The following is a 14,860-nucleotide window of genomic DNA, read 5'->3' as shown; positions in this document are numbered from 1 at the left end:
CCAAATAAAAATGTTTGAATTTTTTTTGTATGTGTTCGTGTCAGGTTGGACACTTTTGTGGCTAAGTGCATACAAGTTAATACAAGTTGGTCATTGCTTTAGCTTATGTGAGTATTAAATAGCTTAAAGTGAGCAGTGGTATTAAAACAATGATGGTTTAAGATAATAGAATAATGTGAATGTTAGCAGATGGACAGAACATCTATTCCCGGAGACACCATTGATTACACGAAAGAGCTCTTGGAAATAATCAATAAATTGCAAGAACAAGAAACAGAAGAGGCTAAAAATTAACTTAACCTAATGGGCATCTATAAGGAGCTAAAGCCAAATGAAGTTTGGTGAGAAATTCCCCCAAGGTAATATGTCTTGTGACTCTTGTCTTACTTTGTTAACCTTTAAGACCAATATATTACTCAGTTCTTGAATTGAATTTTAATTATGCTTCCATGACTTTACAGCTTGATGTGGAGAGGAAGGACATGGATACCCGGATTGGTATAAGTTGTGCAGCTAATCCAGAATTGTTGCTATCAGGCTATGGAGGAAGAGGTCTGTAGAAGAAGAAGACAAAAAAATTATTCTGGAGTAGTTTACAAGGCTTGAAGATATGGATTTTTAAAGTTGTTCTTTTTAGGAATTTTACAAGTGAGAAGGTTTAATAATAATGTTGTGGGGGGTAAAAGTGCTTGAATAAATGTTTGGGCTTTGGGCCTGATTAGTTGGTACAAGTCTATTCAATCAAGGTCTCTAGGCCCACAGGTCAGTCCGCACTATAGTGGTCCAATGAGTTGTCCGAGGAGGAGTATCTCCTCGGACAGGCCCACCAAAGGCCCTGGGACTTGCTAAACAACTTAAAGGCAGAATTCTGGAAGACCTATTGGGTAAAGGTGTGATCTAAGCACCCTTTAGAAGCAGGAACGTGAGAGCAATATCCGAGGAAAAAGCTGTTACTACCACATTAAAAGCCCTTCATCTACCTCCCTGGCCGCATTAATGGATAAATGACCTCTGAACAGTAGAATTTAGCCTTCCAGCTATTATTTGAAGACTTTAAGAAGGTGGTTGATGGGACAAGTATCGGGGAGGAAGATTTGTGTTACACGTGGATGAAACAGGGAAGAAGAAGAAGGATATAAGAAGACGAGAGAGGAAAGAAGAATGGGGGGGCTTCTTTTTTGGAAACTAAACATTGTAATCTTTTGCTTAGAGAAAGAAATATTATACAAATTATCCTCGGCTTACGTCCGAGGAGGGTTTTCCTGTCATATTCATCTATCACTTGCATAGATTGCGGCATTCAAGCCTATTGATCAACTTCCAACATCCCAAACCTAGGTTTCAAACCTATACTCTACAAATTTCATTGTATAAGGCTCTTTCCGCCTGAGCCCATCACTTGTTTTTGGGTCCGGGTACAAATTGTGCACTTACAATTGGCGCCGTCTGTGGGGATCTAGTGTTGAAGGAATTGAAACATCATGGCAGGCTTAGGTTCGCATCATGCAGAATCTTAGGGATCCCAGTGTGAAGATCTTTTTGAGCGTCTTGAGCATCGGAGGGACCGAGAGGGAAGCGTGCATACCGTATATCCTGACGCGAGCCATTCGCGTGGTGGAAGCAGTGCTACCCATGAGGATAATGCCAAGGCCATGTAGAGGGAGATTGACCACCTCAAGAAAAATCTACGACGTGTCAGATGAAGGCGGGCTTCACCCCCATCCAATCCTTCCTCAGGGGGGTCTCGGGGAAGCAGTTATAGTCCAAGGTCCAGGACTCCCCCTAGCAAAACCTTCTCTTACGAAAGGGGTGACCTACCAAGTCGTAAGCATAGGAAGTTTCCCTCTAGGGGCTTGGGGAATGATGCTATGAGCCGAGCGTTGCACCAACTTTCCAAGTCGCCCTTCTCACGTAGGATCGAGAAGGGAAGGCTCCCTAGATGGTTCACCCAGCCCACCTTCACCATCTATAATGGCAGGACAGATCCAGTTGAACATGTGAGCCATTTTAATCAGAGGATGGCGATGCATTCTCAGAACGAAACCTTGATGTGCAAAGTCTTTCCTTCTAGCCTGGGACCTGTTGCCATGAGATGGTTTAATGGACTAAAGTCGGGGTCTGTCGATTCTTTCATGGAACTTACCAGGGCATTCGCGTCTCGATTCATTACATGCAGCAGATTCCCTCGACCTTTGGACTTATTATTATCTATGGCCATGAGGGAGGGTGAGACTTTGAAAGCATACTCCAACAGGTACTGGGAGATGTTTAACGAGATCAATGGGGATTTTGATGAGGTGGCGATTAACACTTTCAAAGTGGGCCTCCCAACTGATCATGATTTAAGGAAATCCCTGACCAAAAAGCCCGTACGGAGTGTACGTCGCCTCATGGATCACATCGACGAGTACAAAAGGGTTGAGGAAGATCAACAACAAGGTAAGGGTAAGGCGAAGACTATCCCACATGAGAGAAGGGATTTCAGGTCGGACAAGTACTATAACAATAAGCCGAGGAGAGATTACTCTGGGCAATCTGGTTCAGCCACTCCTCAAGTAGTTAATGCTGTATTCCGAGAACCAGTGCACCAATTGCTGGAGAAAGTCCGTAAGGAACCCTACTTCAAGTGGCCTAGTAAGATGGTGGGGGACCCTACGAAATGGAATCAGAACCTTTTTTGTCAGTATCATCAGGATGTGGGTCATACCACCGAGAATTGTTGGGCCCTTTTGAACCACTTAGAGCAGCTCGTTAGTGAGGGTGATGGTCGTTCAAGGTAGTGGGGCGGATATTATGTACCCTGACTTATTCAAAGGGCTTAGTTAGGGCTGGAGGATCTCACTCCCTATGACTCGCCGTTGATAAGTTTTGAAGGGAAGGCTGTTATACCAAAGGGACAGATCCGATTGCCTGTACAGTCTAGCTCAGAAACGGTCGATGTAGATTTCATTGTGGTTGACGCATATTCTCCATACACGGCCATCCTCGCCAGGCCTTGGCTGCATGCTTTGGGCGCTGTCTCCTCAACTTTACATGTTAAAGTAAAATTTCCTTTGGGTAGATTCATTGAAGAAATCCTTGGTAGCCAATCAATAGCAAGGTAGTGCATATCCGTCGCAGTACTGCATCAAGCCAAGACAGAGTCCTCGGCCTCGGTTGTGGCAGATTTATAGCAATTAACAACTCTGGATGCGCCCGGTGCGGTGACAGCAGAGGATGCCATGTATGAAAATTTGGAAAGATTTCTCATATTTGATGACCCCGAAAGGTTCTTCCAAGTTAGGATACGGTTACCACACCATGAAAAGATGGAATTGGTGAAGTTTTTGAAAAACAATATCGATGTCTTTACTTGGGATCCCTATGAGGCTCTAGGGGTTGACCCAACCTTCATTTGCCATCATTTGAACGTCAACCCTGCCGTTGTTTCCAAGAGGCAACCACCTCGACGTTCTTCAAAAGAGCATGCCGAGGCTGTCAAGGAAGAGGCGCTCAAGCTTAAAAGGGCTGGGGCTATTAAAGAATTTTTCTACCCAGAATGGTTGGCACACACAGTCGTAGTGAAAAAGAAGAGCGGAAAGTGGAGAGTATGTGTGGAATTCACAGACCTGAACAAAGCCTATCTAAAGGACTCGTTCCCAATGCCTCGCATCGATCAGCTTATGGATGCTACGGTCGGGCATCCTCGGATGAGTTTTTTAGATGCCTTCCAGGGTTATCACTAAATACCATTGGCGTTGAGTGATCAGGAGAAGACTGCCTTCATTACTCCTACAGAAAATTATCACTATAAAGTAATGCCGTTTGGTTTGAAAAATGCAGGGGCTACTTACCAAAGGATGATGACTAGGATGTTTGAATCGCAACTTGGAAAGACCATTGAGGTATATGTGGATGATATGGTAGTGAAGAGTAAGACAGTACCTATGCATGTGAAAGATCTGGACGACACCTTTCAAATACTTAGGAAGTACAAGTTGCGCCTTAACGCCTCAAAGTGTTCTTTTGGGGTGGGTTTTGGAAAGTTCCTAGGCTACATGGTGACTCATAGAGGAATAGAGGTGAACCCGGTACAGGTTAAAGCCATTCAGGGCCTGCAACCACCTCGAAATCCAAAGGAAGTTCAGAAATTGACCAGGATGACTGCTGCTCTCAACAGATTTATCTCTCGGTCCGCTGACAAGTGTAAACCTTTTTTTCAACTGTTAAATAAATGGAAAGGATTCCAATGGTCCGAGGAGTGTGCTTTAGCTTTCCAGCAACTTAAGGAATATCTTTCCCAACCACCCATTATGTCTCGGCCGGAGGTCAATGAAATCCTGTTTGCATACCTAGCAGTAGCTATCCATGCAGTCAGCCTGGTTCTGATAAGGGACGACAGCAGGGTACAAAGACCGGTTTATTATGTCAGCAAATCTTTGAATGAGGCTGAGGTGCGTTATTTGCCTTTGGAGAAGGCAATTCTAGCTGTAGTCCATGCCATACGAAAGCTTCCTCACTATTTCCAGTCCCATACTATCGTGGTTTTGACTCAACTGCCTCTCAAGTCAGTATTGCGAAGTGCTGACTACTCGGGGAGGGTAGCCAAGTGGGGAACTATCTTGGGAGCTTTCGATATCAAGTATATGCCCCGCACCTCGGTGAAGGGCCAGGTTCTCGCTGACTTGGTGGCAGAATTCGCTGAACCATCGTTAGAAGAAAATGCAAAGGAATCGCACATGGATGAAAAATCAATCGGCATGATCACGGGCAAAGGAACTCCGATTTGGAAAGCATATGTTGATGGGGCAGTAAACCAGAGGGGGTCTGGCGTTGGACTTGTTTTGGTATCCCCTAAGGGAATTACCTTTGAGAAATCGTTGAGATTTGCATTCTCGGCCACAAATAACGAGGCCGAGTACGAAGTTGACTTGGTCGGTATGAATATGATATGAAGAATGGGGGGAAAGACAGTTCATATGTCCTCGGATTCTCAATTAGTTGTGGGCCAAGTGACGAGGACCATGGAGGCTAGGGATCCAAGAATGCAAGAGTACCTGACCTAGGTCAAATGTTTACAATCTGAGTTCGATTCTTTCATCCTTTCACACGTTTCTAAAAGTGGAAACACACATGCGGACTCGTTGGCCACTTTGGCGACGTCCTCGGCTCAGTGTTTGCCTAGGACTATCCTCGTTGAAGACTTGCTAAAACCAACTTTAACCACTGCGAGTGCCGTCCATATCCATCTGATAAGGCCCGGACCTAGCTGGATTGACCCTGTGGTTTCTTTTCTAAAAAATGATATTCTGCCTGAGGAGAAGTCTGAAGCAGATAAGATTTGTCGAAAGGCGCCTTGGTTCTGGTTGTCCGAGGATCAGAAGTTGTATAAACGCTCCTTTTTTGGACCATACCTGCTGTGTGTACATCCTGAAGCAATGAAGGCACTTTTGAAAGAATTGCATGAGGGAATTTGTGAAAGCCATACTAGGGGAAGATCCTTAGCCCATAGGGCTCTGACTCAGGGATATTAGTGGCCCAATATACAGAGGGAAGCTCAAGACTACGCAAGAAAGTGTGACCAATGCCAAATGTTTGCTTCCAATATTCATCAGCCTAGGGGAGTCCTTAATCCTTTGTCTAGTCCTTGGCCATTCGCTCAATGGGGACTGGATATAGTTGGGCCTTTTTCGAGGGCTGTGGGAAACAAAAGGTGGCTGCTCATGGGAATTGATTACTTCACCAAGTGGGTCGAAGCTGAGCCTTTATCAAATATTAGGGATGTCGACTCCAAGAAATTTATCTGGAAGAATATTATCACTAGATTTGGGGTACCTCATACACTTATTTCAGATAATTACGTACTATTTGATAGTAAAGCTTTCAGGAAATATTGTAATGACTTGGGCATCACAAATAGATACTCCACCCCAGCTTATCCTCAGGGAAATGGGCAGGCCGAGGCCGTTAACAAAGTTATAGTCAGTGGACTTAAGAAGAGGCTGGATGATGCGAAGGGTAGATGGGTGGAGGAGTTGCCACATGGTTTATGGACATATCGGACTACGCCGCGAAGATCCACTGGAGAAACACCCTTCTCCATAACTTATGGGGCCGAGGCGGTGATACCTTTAGATTCTGGGTTTCTCACATTAAGGACGAGTTCCTTTAGCCCGGGGAATAATGATGGCCTCTTGGGAACGATGATGGCCTGGATCTGGTCGAGGAACGACGAGAGGCCGCCATGGTCCAAATGACTTATTATCTACAGAAGCTTAAACGAGGATATGATGCTCATGTGAAGCTGAGGCCACTAGCGCCTGGGGATTTGGTGTTGAGGAAAGTCTTGGGTGCTGCCAAAAATCCAACATGGGGAAAGCTAGCACCAAATTGGGAAGGACCATATCGGATCATGTCTGTAGCGGGCATACGGTCATATCGCTTATTAGCCGATCTAGATGAAAAATTGTACAACGCCCATGGAATGTAAACAACCTACGAAGGTATTATTATTAATAAAAAGTATTTTTGTCGTTCGTTGTTCAAATTATCATTATACGGCTTGATTTATTTATTACTATTTCTAAGTATCAAACAGAAACTTGGTCATGCATGGTCCTCGGACCACATGCCTTGTGGAAATTGATATTCTATTGTTTGTTAAACAGAACCTTAGTTATGTCGGGTCCTCAGACCTTCTACTTTGGGGAAATTAATATTTCAATTTACTATTTCTAAGTATCAAACAAAAACTTGGTCATGCATGGTCCTCGGACCACATGCCTTGTGGAAATTGATATCCTATTGTTTGTTAAACAAAACCTTAGTTATGTCGGGTCCTCAGACCTTCTACTTTGGGGAAATTAACATTTCAATTTACTACTTCTAATTATCAAATAGAAACTTGGACGTGCATGGTCCTCGGACCACATGCCTTGTGGAAATTAACATCCTACTTTTTGTTAAACAGAAGCTTAGTTATGTTGGGTCCTCGAACCCTCCACTTTGGGAATATTAGCAGAAACCATACCACGTTAGTGTTGAGGTGTTGAGGAGCCACAGTAAGTTTGATGGATTGCTTTATGCCCCAAACTGAATCCTAAGTTAAATTTTTGATTGTGTATTGCTGTGTTACATGTATCATGCTCTTGGGGCATGATTTACAAGTATAGGCTAAGTGTATGTACTTTTGTCTAAAGTTACGACTAATTGAAATTTTGGAGGTGGAGTTAGTTGTTCCATTCATTCATTTTTTGCGCTAAAAAGAGGCGAATGAGTATTTTTGTATTTAAGATTGGAAGTCAGATGAAGATCAAACCAGTCAAAGTTTCTCATTAATTTCTTTTAAAATATACATTCGAAGCAAAAGTCTTAATATAAAATTTGTTACATAAGAAAAGGGGAAGAAGTCCTAACTAGTCTAAGCCTTAAGCCTTAGAAGGGGGGTCCTGCTCGGAAGTGCTAGCAGCCTCTATTGGATTGCGGTCCGCCTCTGTTCGTTTCAGCTCTGCTTTAAATGAGGTCTGGACTTGTTTCCTTTTATCTCTTGCCACCGGTGGAGGGACATTGGGCTCGGCATTTTGGCTTGTAGGCTTCTCGGCGCCATCGTTCTGTTCCTTCTCTTTGTTAGAACCCTCAGGTTCTTTAGGAGTTGGAATGGGCTCTGGAATCATGGATGGGAGCATGGAAGATGCCGTCTCAGGGGCAGGTGTGACAGGAGGAAGTTCTTCGAGCACCTGGATGTCTTGGGGGAGCCAAATGTTTTCAGGCTTCCTCAACTCGGAGGTTTTGGGAATCCCTGCCACATTTAAAGCTTTCGCCTACACTTGTTCACAATATTCCCGGCACAGCTCAGCAAACTCCTCAGTCAGTTGGTTTTCTGTCGCCTCCACCCCTTCCTTGTAAGCGGTCTTCTTCGCGGCCTCCATGGAGTCCTTGAAGGTACGAGCCTCATCCCTCATCCTAACAAGCTCCTTTTTCAGGTCGGAGTTTTCTTGCTGAGCTTTGGATAAGTCTTCGTCCTTCTAACACAGAAGCTTGCGTTGCCCCTCCACCTGGGTCCTTATTGTCTTCAATTTGGCCTCGACACCGTCCCTCTCCCTTTTCTACTCTGCCAGCTGTGTAGTTAGGTTCTCGTTCTACGCAAGAGCTTGACCTAGGGACTTCTCGGTCTCCTGCCTAACCTCCAGTTCGGCTGCAGCTTTCTTCTGAGAGTCTTCCACCCACTTCTCAGTAGCGAAGACTTCCTGAATGGCCTGTGGTGAAATATTAAAATAGATGCATTATTAGCAGAGCAAATTTAAAGTACATAAGGAAAACAGTAAAGTGTAACGAAAGCAGTAAAGTGAGGATGAGATCGAGACACTCACCAAAGCCAAGTCCCTTTTTAGCGAGAGAAACAGATGTAGTTGGCTCATCTTGTCCAGGGCGTCCATGTCCTTGGGCAGAAGAAGAGGACGTTCCAAAGCCTCGGCTAGGTGGTGAGCGTGACCTTGCTGGAACGCCCTAATGCTAGATTGGCAAGAGATTGGTGCCCCGTCCAGTTTCAGCTCGGGAGACTAGTTGGCCGGTGTACGACGTACCTCGGCCAGGTCCCGGTTCTCCACACTTTCCACTAAAGAGGCGCGTCCCTTGCCTTTGCCAGTTTTCTGTTGTTGTTGTTGCTATTGTTTTACCTTCTTCTGCCTCTCCGCATCTGCCTTCTCGGCCTCATTCTTCGTCTTCTTCTTAGGCTCCAGAATGAGAAGCTTAGGATCGGAGGGAGGAAGGGGTGGTGGCAAGGAAGGAGGGACCTGGGACCCACCCGCTCCCTTGTTAGAGACTTTTGAGGCCCTCTTCGTCATCAGCTTCCGTAGAGTGGCCATGTTGTCTTCTTCGGAGCTAGAGTCAGGATGTGCAATTATTAGACCTTGTGTGCTCGAAGTTTCGGCGGGCGCGTGCTCTTCGTCCGAGAGGATGATGAGCCTCTCGAGGTCTCTCAGCTTCCTTGAGTCGAAACTGGTCGATCTCCTCGTCCAACGATTGTTGCGAGGACGCTGGCTCTTCTCGGACGGCGGTTTTCTGGGAATGTGCCGAAAGAGGAATCGCTGCGATAGGGCGAGAGTATAGTATGATGGAGGGATTGTCTGGGAGTTCGCGGTCAGAAAGGAAGCCTGGTCATGACACGTCTATCCTTATGCGTCGTTTGTCTCCCGCGGTGATCGCATTGTCAATCTCTTGAAAATCCACTAATAAAGGATCGTATCCTAGTATCAGGTGGGCTGCTCTCACTTGTAGGTCTTCACTGACAAAGACTTCAGAGTGAAGGATGCGATTCAAGTCTGCGACGTTGCAAAGGCTTAGACGTGGACGTACGTGTTGCTTATCTTTGAAAAGAAACATCCGAGAAGACGAGCATGGTTAGATTAGTGATAAATATCAAGGGAAAAAGCAATAATGTGCAATAAAATTAAAAATAGAAAAAGTAATGAGATTGAGTCATGGGTTAGGAAATCTAACTCCTATGGAGTCACACTTGGCTCTCCCCATTCGACTGGGCAGTGAGGACCGTCAAATCAGTTTCCCGAGGCGATGAAATAGTCGTTTTTCATGCCTTTGTTGGACTTGGGAAGATAGGATTTCAGTCTAACAATGCTAAACTTGGATTTAAGGTAGTATCCTACACTTTTAAGTTTATGGCACTCGTACATATAGACAACGTCATGCCATGTGAGGTCCAGACTCATTTGATCGTTTAAAGTATCAACACAACCTAAGACCCTAAATACGTTTGGTGTGCACTGATTTGGGCATAACCTATGGTTACGTAGGTATTCGCTGGTTACGTTTTTCATGGGGAGGGTCATCCCACCTTCTAGGAAGGCGATGACGGGAATGATAACTTCTCCCTCTTTCCTAGCGTCACCTATGGCTTCAACTGGGCAATATTTCAAGCCTACGTCATGAGGAATCTAATATTTGGCCCTAAAACCCTCCATACCGGCGTTGGTATCTACTAAACACTTAAATCTACCCATTTGGTGGGAATGAAAATGAAAGTTTAAAGAGGGAAAGGGATTTAGATGGTGGCTGAGGATAGAAGTCGAGAAGGAATGAGTAAAGAAAATTGAGAACTTACGGGAATTGATTAGGTGATTCTTCACGAGCTTCTTGAGAGGAAAGATAATGATTAGCACTTAGATGTGATTGATTTCTGAAGGAATGGATAGGGATACGGGTTCCCAGGTATTTTGACGTGTGGGAGGCGGCCTCGAATCAAAATTATCCCGCCCAATTTTTTAGAACAAACTTGGGCTGTTGGATGCGTATCTCATCGTTGAACATGGGGAACAGGATGTAACTTGCAGTCATAAATGCGCGTGTTCTGGGTTTCGAAGCATTAGAGACGGTTTAAGGGAATGAAAGGACCCCTGCACGTGTGGCGGTTTGCAAAGTGTGTGGAGGGTGCGCTGTTTGGTTCAAAACTCCATTTCTCTCCTCAGATGGGAGGGAAAAATAAAGTTTTGAGGGGCTATTATGGGGGGTAAAAGTGCTTGAATAAACATTTGGACTTTGGGCCTGATTAGTTAGTACAAGTCTGTTCAATCAGGGTCTCTAAGCCCACAGGTCAGTCCGCACTATAGTGGTCCAATGAGTTGTCCGAGGAGGATTATCTCCTCGGACAGGCCCAGCAAAGGCCCTGGGACTTGCTAAACAGCTTAGAGGCAGAATTCTGGAAGATCTGTTGGGTAAAGGTGTGAGCCAACCACCCTTTAGAAGCAGGAACGTGTGAGAAATATCTGAGGAAAAAGCTGTTACCACTGCATTAAAGGCCCTGCATCTACCTCCCTGGCCACATTAATGGAGAAATGACCCCTGAACAGTAGAATTCAGCCTTCCAACTATTATTTGAAGACTTTAAGAAGGTGGTTGATGGGACAAGTATCGGGGAGGAAGATTTATGTTATACGTGGATGAAATAGGGAAGAAGAAGAAGGATATAAGAAGACGAGAGAGGAAAGAAGAAGGGGGGGAGGGCTTCTTTTTTGGAAACTAAACATTGTAATCTTTTGCTTAGAGAAAGAAATACTATACAAATTGTCCTCGGCTTACGTTCGAGGAGGGTTTTCCTATCGTATTCATCTATCACTTGCATAGATTGCGGCATTCAAGCCTGTTGATCAACTTCCAACATCCCAAACCTAGGTTTCAAACTCATACTCTACAAATTTCATTGTATAAGGCTCTTTGGGCCTGAGCCTATCACTTGTTTTTGGGTCCGGGTACAAATTGTGCACTTACAAATGTCTTATAAATAGAGTGTTGCTCATTTATCTGGTTCATCTCAAATCAATTATGTATTGTCTACTGGATTATTATTTTTTTCAATAAATAAATCAATAACAAAGTAATTTTGGTATACAATGTAAAAATATTCTTATTGTCATTTGGAGGATGGAAAAGTGTGAGGCGACAAACTGAAATACTTAAATCATGCAATGTTATTGACATGAAGTTGTCAGATGGAGTAGCTTCACTGGTAGTCTGGTACCATTGTCTCCACCAGCATTTAATCTATCAAAGCTAATGGAAAATTTTTCACATCCATGTTATTGTACCTAGCTTAATGTTAATTAAGGTGACGTCATTATGCAAAAGCATAGCACAATGGCTACACATAAGATTCAGTACTAAAGTCTCCAAAAGGTCCACTACTTTTCCTTTTTTTAGAGTGTCATGTTGATTTTGCCTCCAACAACATAGCAATATAATTTTAAAAGAGAGACTAGCCAATTGCATCATTTGACAAGGTTTCAACAAACATCATTAAATTCCACCATTCAAAATGTTCCAAACAGTAGTAATCCTCAAACAGTGTCAGACAATAACAATAACAAAAATTTGTTCCAAACAGTGGTAAGCATCGAATTGTTTCAAAAATAACAAAAAAATATCTCAGTATTCAATCCACTTCAAAATACACATTTATCTCCATAAGAGCCTTCAATTTTGCGCATTAATTCACAAGCAATCTTATTCGTTTATGCTCCTGTGCATTCATATAAAACTTTGTAATTCTTTTGGATGTCTCGCAACAGCCATTATTTCTGCTACAACTCCAAAGCTGTAACTTCTTGTAACTCTGTGTCTCTAACCTGAGAAAGTGCGCAAAAATATTAATCTAGTAAAAACAATGAAGGCAATTTTGTTGTTACTTATCAAAAAAATAATAACCTGAGGTGCTGGTTGACTTTGATGTACTCCACCAGTCTGTGCTACTTGACATTGGGGTGATGGCTTACTTTGTGCTGTGATATCTCCTTTCCTAAACTGAAATGCATTATACTTTCATTTTAGTACATTAACAACTATAAATATGTCGTTTTCATATGAGACTAACAAATATAAATATGTACTTCTTTTCATATGAGACAATCACTCATAGGTTGTTTTTTACTGCTTTGACTAACATGTTTTTTCTGAAAATATAAATATAGAGTGCCCTCTGCCCCTAGTGCAGGGCAGAAAGGGGAAAAGGAATACTAGAATTCATGATGATATTAAGCATTCAATGCTAATTGCTTAATATAACATATGGTCTTGGGAATGTATATAGTGTAATTAAAGGGTTTCATATGATACTCTTTTACTAATGTAAGCATTTGCCACCATCTTAAAACTAGTATACAACTGAAGTAGCTACCACCATTGTACATGTTCTGTTTTTGTGTGGGCTGCAAGGGCTGGTGGAAAGACAGATTATGGTATGAATTCATAAAGCGTTCACCATTACTGAAATGCGGTTCTAATGTGTATGGATTTATTCTAAAATAAAATTTTCTAAGCTACACAACACATTGTATAAAATAATATGACAAATTCATAATTTCCAAAAAAATAAAAAGAGGAAAAATATTAACTTGTATGCACTTATTAGTCACAAAAGTTTCCAACCTGACATGAACACAAACACAAAAAATTCAGAATTTCTTTTTTTAAGGAATAAAAAAATTCATACATGGCCATACATATTGCGCTTAACTGGGTTGAAGAGAAGAAAAAGCGTAATACCTAAGATGGGTTGGCCGGAGATGGGGGAGGAAGGACCGGCAAGGTTGTGCAAGTGGCGTGAAAGAGGAGGTTACCGTGGCAATGGCTGTCGCTTGGAGGAAGCGTGAGGCAAGAGGTCACCATTTTCAGTGGAGGGAGGTGGCATCGCAGTGGCATCTAGGACTAGGCCACCTTCTCTCTCTCTCGTGCATCTCAAAATCAGATGGGGAATGGCTGAATGGGGTTTTGACAAGATCAGTTTGTTTCTTAAGTGTAAGATCATTTTTGTTAATTTTTTCATTAAGAAAATTCCACGTCATTAAAAACACGATTAGTCACTTTTCTGTTAGCCACCTAAGCAATATTACTAACAACATCTAACAGAAGGACTAATACTATTCATTTTTAAAACTTAAGGGACCAATAGCGCACATTTGAAACTTAAGGGACTAATTGTACTCATAAGATAAACTCCAGGGACCAACAATGTAGTTTCGCCTATATAATACTAATTATATTGCATTACAAAAGATAAAATTGAATGGTACACAAATATTTTTGTTTATTGCTGAGTAATGGTACATGAATAAGAAGTGAGACCTGCACCTTCAAAGTTCAAACCACTCGCTAGTACTCATTGCCCGGTACTGCAAGTTTTCTTTAGTCTTGATGTCGCTGTTGCTACTCAAACTACTGCCGCTGGTCAATCCCTTTGTCTCCTAATCCTACTTGGAACACCACAACGATGTGGTGATTTGGTGTTGCACGCAGGCCACTGGTAAAGTTGAGATACTTCATATTCATTTCTGAATGGGTTTTAAATTTGGGCATCCTGTATTTAATTTTGTTGTGAATGTAGCACTTTCAGAAAACCAAAAGCAATCCTGATCAAGAAAAAATAGAAATTATCAAAGAGAGGATACACATTACGTGTAAATATTAGTGTAAAATTTAAATATTACTTAAATTTATTGAAAATACATACCTCTTGTCCTGAGCAATACTCCTCTTCACGCCTCAAAGTTTTCCACAATTGTCAAAATCGAAAATGAATTTAACATGGAAGTTGGATAATAAGCGTTGTGTTTTTGGTTAATTGCTTTGTTGTGGTTGATTTATCAGATTGTCATTTACGTGAATAAAGTAATTTGAAAACCAACAGGAAAGTGATTCTATTTTGTAGGCAATATTTTAGTGGAAGTTAGACATGTAGTTTTACCAAATTATCCTTTAGTTTTGTCTCTACTTAAACCTAGGAGTGTAGGGGTATTTTGGAACAAAAACAAATCCGGTCCAAACAGTTGCAACCGCTTAAATAGTAGTATAGATAATGTAGCATAAAAAGCGGTTAAGAATTATGCACCAATTTCTTTTCTTCATACCCTTTTCTTATTTACTTAATTTTCTGTTTTATTTCAGATTATGAGAGATTTAATTTTTCTGTATTTATGTTATGGTTTTATAATCTCTGAGCATCCTAAGACTCTTATATCAACATGAATTGCAAGTGTTGTAATATATGTGATTCTAATTTTGAACTTGGTTGTAAGTGTAGATTACAATTCATTTGCCTCTATTAGATTGCCGCTCTTCTATTTTTTGGGTAAAAGTTAATTTAGAGCATTTATTATAATTTGGGATTACTACATTTTCCAATCACAAAAAAAACCTAGGAGTGTGATGAGTGTTAAGCGTTTGTGGTGAAATAATTTTTTCATCACATCCCTAGGTTTTTTTTTTGTGATTAGAAAATGTAGTAATTCCAAATTATAATAAATGCTCTAAATTAACCTTTACCCAAAAAATGTAGCAACCGAAGCACTCTCATAATTTTCCACATCAGCACAATATT

The sequence above is a fragment of the Castanea sativa genome, chromosome 4 (assembly GCF_040712315.1).
Source record: "Castanea sativa cultivar Marrone di Chiusa Pesio chromosome 4, ASM4071231v1".
Classification (NCBI taxonomy): Eukaryota; Viridiplantae; Streptophyta; class Magnoliopsida; order Fagales; family Fagaceae; genus Castanea; species Castanea sativa.
This window is presented reverse-complemented; position numbering follows the sequence as displayed.